Here is a 5,568-nt window from a genome sequence, read left to right on the forward strand (position 1 = left end):
TAGCAGTGTTCCAATATCTCAGGGGTTGCCACAAAGAAGAGGGAGTCGGGCTGTTCTCCAAAGCACCTGAGGGTAGAACAAGAAGCAATGGGTGGAAACTGATCAAGGAAAGAAGCAACTTAGAACTAAGTGAGTTTCATCCAACTTTACAACCATGTAACAAAACAGAAACCAACATCTAGGCAGGTATAACACCTGTCCTATAGCATCTATCTATTCCACTTCAGAATACTGTAGAATAGAAGAGGAGTAACAGAGTTGGAAGGGACCTTGGAGGCCTTCTAGTCCAACCCCCTGCCCAGGCAGGAAACCCTACACCATCTCAGTCAGATGGTTATCCAACATTTTCTTTAAAATTTCCAGTGTTGGAGCATTCACAACTTCTGCAGGCAAGTCGTTCCATTTATTAATTGTTCTAACTGTCAGAAAATTTCTCCTTAGTTCTAAGTTGCTTCTTTCTTTGATCAGTTTCCACCCAGTGATTCTTGTTCTACCCTCAGGTGCTTTGGAGAACAGCCCGACTCCCTCTTCTTTGTGGCAACCCCTGAGATATCGGAAGACTGCTATCATGTCTCCCCTAGTCCTTCTTTTCATTAAACTAGACGTACCCAGTTCCTGCAACCGTTCTTCATATGCTTTAGCCTCCAGTCCCCTAATCCTCTTTGTTGCTCTTCTCTGCACTCTTTCTAGAGTCTCCACATCTTTTTTTACATCGTGGCGACCACAACTGAATGCAGTATTCCAAGTGTGGCCTTACCAAGGCATTAGAGATTTGCACACTCCTGACTGGTAAGAGCCATATTTATTGCTTTGGCAAGTCTGGTTGGGAAAATAGCAACTTAAAAAAAAAATCAACAATGCAAGCTATAAAAATTAGCAGCGCCTCCTTCTAATCCTCGCCCTGCAGATCAGGGGTGTCATTCAGTGGCCAATATGACCCTGGAATTCACATCAGTTGCGCCTGCCTGATATAAACCAAACTTTCTACTGCATGAATGTGCGTAGGTGGGAAAACTCATGTGCGATGCTCCCTTTTTCGGAAAACTGAAATTTTCTCACTGGAACAAAAACTGTGGTTTGCATTTAATCCCTTCCTTTTTTAAAAAAAAACACACACACAACAACAAACTTCTCTGACAAGAGCTGCGGTTCCAAACTCGTACAGCCAGCTGTTCTGCATATCCTCTTGGAGGCTGGACAGTCCTGGGGTGAGGATAAAAAGTCTGGGTGATGATGGAAGAGAAATGCATGAAAACGAACAGGGGGGGGCGTAGACTGAGTGCAGATTGCCTCCCTTAGAACATCTGTTGTATTTGTCTAATGCAGGGACTCTCAATCTCAGGGATGTTAAATTGGGTGGATTTCAATTCAGTTCAATCCTGAGCTATAAATATTCTCTCTTCTATTGGCACCTTTGTATTTATTTATTTTATTTATTTATTTATTTGATTTCTATACCGCCCTTCTCCCGAAGGACTCAGGGCGGTGTACAGGCAAAAATAAAACAAACAGTGCAATATATAATTTAAAATGCAATTAAATATAAGTATAAACAAAGAGGAAACCCCACTGCCTTCTAACACTGATGATGTTACATAGTTAGGTAATGAGATGTCTGCAAGACAACAGCCAAGCTCAGAGAGCACCAAGGGCCCCATAATCCTCCGTTCCACTTCCTTTTAGCCCTGATGTTACCTAGTTTGGTAATGAAAAGTCTGCAAGAAAACCACCAAGTCTCCACCTCCTCCTCCTCCTCCTCCCCCCGTTTGCCTGAAGAGGTTGTTAAAAAATGCTTTTAAAAGGCTGTGACAATCCCAGCTGAATTGCCTGATCTTCAGTGGCTTTTTTTTTTCTTTTAAAGGCCCCAAAAAAAATGCTTTTAAAAGAAAAGCCTCTGACGATCAGGCAACTCAGCTGGGATCGTCAGAGGAGCCTTTTAAAAGCATTTTTTTCTACAACCTCTTCCGCCGAAGAGGTTGTAGAAAAAATGCTTTTAAAAGTTAAAAAAAAAGTTTATTTTTTTTAAAAAAAGGGGAGGTGGGGGGGAAAGGGGGGGAAAATTTTCTGTAAAACTTTTTGAATAAAAAAAAAAGTTAAAAAAAAAAGTTGGCCACACCCACCGTCACATTATCCCCCCCACCAAGCCACGCCCACAGAACCGGTAGTAACAAATTTTACATTTCACCCCTGCTACGAAGTCCCTTCCAATTCTGTTAATCTGTTAAAACAAGAGGAGAGAGACACAGGGAGGGAGATGAAATTAATGTACATCATAGCTCTTGGCAACAGGCATTTGGGCCACGTGGTAAATATGATCCTTGGGTCAGAGGAAAGAAAGACATCAATCACCCAATTTGGCACTAAAGGCATCTTATGTGGTGGGAAGCCTGCTGTTTAACCTCCTTGAATTAACTGTCCTTCATCCCATGCTATGCAAATAAACATCGCTGCCCAAGGTCAGCAGCAATAATATAAACTGAGGAGGTGGAATTTCTGTATGGAAAAAGCAACCTGGCCTCACCTTGCAGGAGGTGGACCAAGGATGATGGAAGGGCAGTCTTTCTGAACTTGGCACTCGCCTGATCTTAGCCACGCAGTCAGACAAATATGAATATTAGATTCTGACTTCCTCTGTTGAGCAACAGGTCAGAGACAAATTGGGCCGAGCGACTAGGGGCAGAATTCCTTCTCATTTTCCCCTATACGGGTAGCCTTCATTGAATAAACATTCAAAGTTACAATGGCCCTGAAAAAAGTGACTTATGACCGTTTTTTTCACACTTACGACCATTGTACCATCCCGACCTCCAAAGATGCTTCCTCACTGGAGTTTTTTTTTAATAAAAAGTTTTTTATTTTGAACACATTAAAACACAAGACAAACATACAACATGTAGGAATTTAGCACCCACCCCCCTCCTAGAAGAATGAAATATTTTAGAAAATATTTAAAAAGGCAGAATATATTTCCCTGGATGAGAAATGGAGAAACATGTTTTAAAGACAAAGCAGCTTCCTGACTCCCCCCACCTTTGTCAATGGGCCATTAAAGTCTCAGCCAAGTTCACTCATTTCCCCCCACCTTTGTCAATGGGTCAGAGGTAGAAACTCATTCTCCCCACCTTTGTCAATAGGCCATCATCATCTGCAACATAATAGGACCCATCTAGCAACTGAAACTCACCACATGACACCTGGGAAGATTACATCAGCCAGCAAGGCTAGCTAAGACCCCCACCCCCTGGGAGTCTGACAACCAATCAGGATACTCTTCTTGTGCCCCAGGAAATTCAAAGCTCAGAGAAAGCATAAAGCCAGGGAGTGCACAGGATCTCAGCCCTTTTTTCTGTTCAGGATCTCAAGCCATGTGATCCTGACCACCATTAAACCATCTTTCCAAGCAGCCTCCATGTTTCCAGTGTCTTTGTCCCCACTTGGAACTGAACCCAGATGGATATTTCTTCCAACAAACATTTATATACATATCGCTGCTTCTTATCAGCTATTCAAAGCGGTCCTTTCTTACTATTTATACATATTTTAATTCTATCTTATTCTACTTTTATATTATCTATCTTCCTCTATTTCATCTACATTTCATCTACATTCATCTACATTTTATTTATTTCATCTACATACAGATTTTACTGTTGTTCAATTTTCATTAGCTTTCCTATTTTCCAACCATTCATACCATCTACACCAGACCGTATAATATTCTGTATCCTATTTTTCTTTGATTTCTTTTGTGAGTTTATCCATCTCTGCACATTCTATAATTTTCTTAATTAAATCTTCTTGTGTTGGTGGGTTCTCCTTCTTCCACTTTTGCACGTAAGCTATGCGTGCTGCTGTTAATATGTGTAGTATTGTGTATCATTTGTATAATTTTCTGGAGGTTTTTAAGAAGAGATGGGACAGCCACTTGTCTGGAATGGTATAGGATTTCCTGGTTCAGCAGGGGGTTGGGCTAGAAAACCTCCAAGTTCTATTCTGATTGATTGATTGACTGACTGACTGACTGATTGATTGACTGATTGATTGATCAGTGGAATGGGTCACCTCCAAAGTGGCCGATGCTCCATCACTGGAGGTCTTTACGAAGAGGCTGGAGAGCCACTTGTCTAGGAATGGTTTAGTTTAGTTTAGTTTAGTTTGCAATAACAATATATGTAGGTATCATACAAAAGGATTATATAATATATAAACACATATATGAGTAAATATAAGGAGGTATAAGCATATATGTATATAGGAAGAACAAAAGAAAAACAATAGGACAGGAACGGTAGGCACGTTTGTGCGCTTATGCACGCCCCTTATGGTCCTCTTAGGAATGGGGTGAGGTCAATAGTAGAAAGTTTTTGGTTAAAACTTTTGGGATTATGGGAAGAGACCACAGAGTCAGGTAAAGTATTCCAAGCACTGATGATTCTGTTACAGAAGTCATATTTTCTGCAATCTAGATTAAAGCGGTTGACATTAAATTTAAATCTATTGGTATATCCTGCTTGAGCGAGGGGCTGGACTAGAAGACCTCCAAGGACCCTTCCAGTTCTGGTCTGATTCTGTTCTGATGCACCACCAGGGAGCGTGCAATCCTGCGCCCAGCACCGAGCGCGCAACTTTCCACCGGCGCAGCGGACCTGCCGGCCACCTTTCCTCTTGGAGAAGACAACGGGAAGAACGGAACCTTCCCCGCCTCGCTTCCGTTTCCACACGGAGCGTCCGGCTGGCGCGCGGGTCTCCCGAGGGCGAGCCACGTGGCTCCCGAGGAAGTGCCTTTCCCGGAGGTGAAGCGGGTCTGGGCGAAGAAGCGCTGGGAGGGGGCGGGGGGCGGAGGAGGGCGACTTGAATTGGATTTGCAAGAAAGAAAGGAAGGAAGGAAGAAAGGAGGGAGGGAGGGAGGGAGGGAGGGAGGGAAGGAAAGAAGGAAGGAAGAAAGGCGGAGGTGGGCGACTTGAATTGGATTTGCAAGAAAAAAAGAAGAAGGAAGGAGGAGGAGAAAGGAAGAAAAAGGAGGAGGAGGGAGGAAGAGGGAGGAAGGAGGAGGAGGAAGAAAGGAGGAAGGAGAAAGGAAGGAAGGAGGAGGGAGGGAGGAAGAAGAGAGGGAGGAAGGAAGAAAGGAGGGAGGGAGGGAGGAAGGAAGGAAGGCAGAGGCGACTTGAATTGGATTTGCAAGAAAGAAAGAAAAAGAAAGAAAGGAAGGAAGGAAGGAGGGAGGGAGGGAGGGAGAAAGGAAAGAAAAAAGGGAGGAAGGAAGGGAGAAAGGAAGGAGGGAGAAAGGAAGAAAGGAAGGAGGGAGAAAGGAAAGAAGGAAGAAAGAAAAAGGAAGGAAGGGAGGAAGGAAGGAGAGAGGGAGGAAGGGAGGGAAGGAGGAAAAAAGGAAGGAGGGAGGAAGGGAGGAAGAAAAGGAGGGAGGGAGGAGGAGGAAGGAAGGAAGGAAGGAAGAAAAAAGGGAGGGAGGAAGAAATAAAGGAGAGAGGACAGAAGGAAGGAAGAAAGAAAGGGAGGAAGAAAAGAGGGAAGAAGGAAGAAAGGGAGGGAGAAAGGAAGAAAGGGAAGAAA

Source organism: Ahaetulla prasina, chromosome 14 (genome assembly GCF_028640845.1).
Source record: "Ahaetulla prasina isolate Xishuangbanna chromosome 14, ASM2864084v1, whole genome shotgun sequence".
Lineage (NCBI taxonomy): Eukaryota > Metazoa > Chordata > Lepidosauria > Squamata > Colubridae > Ahaetulla > Ahaetulla prasina.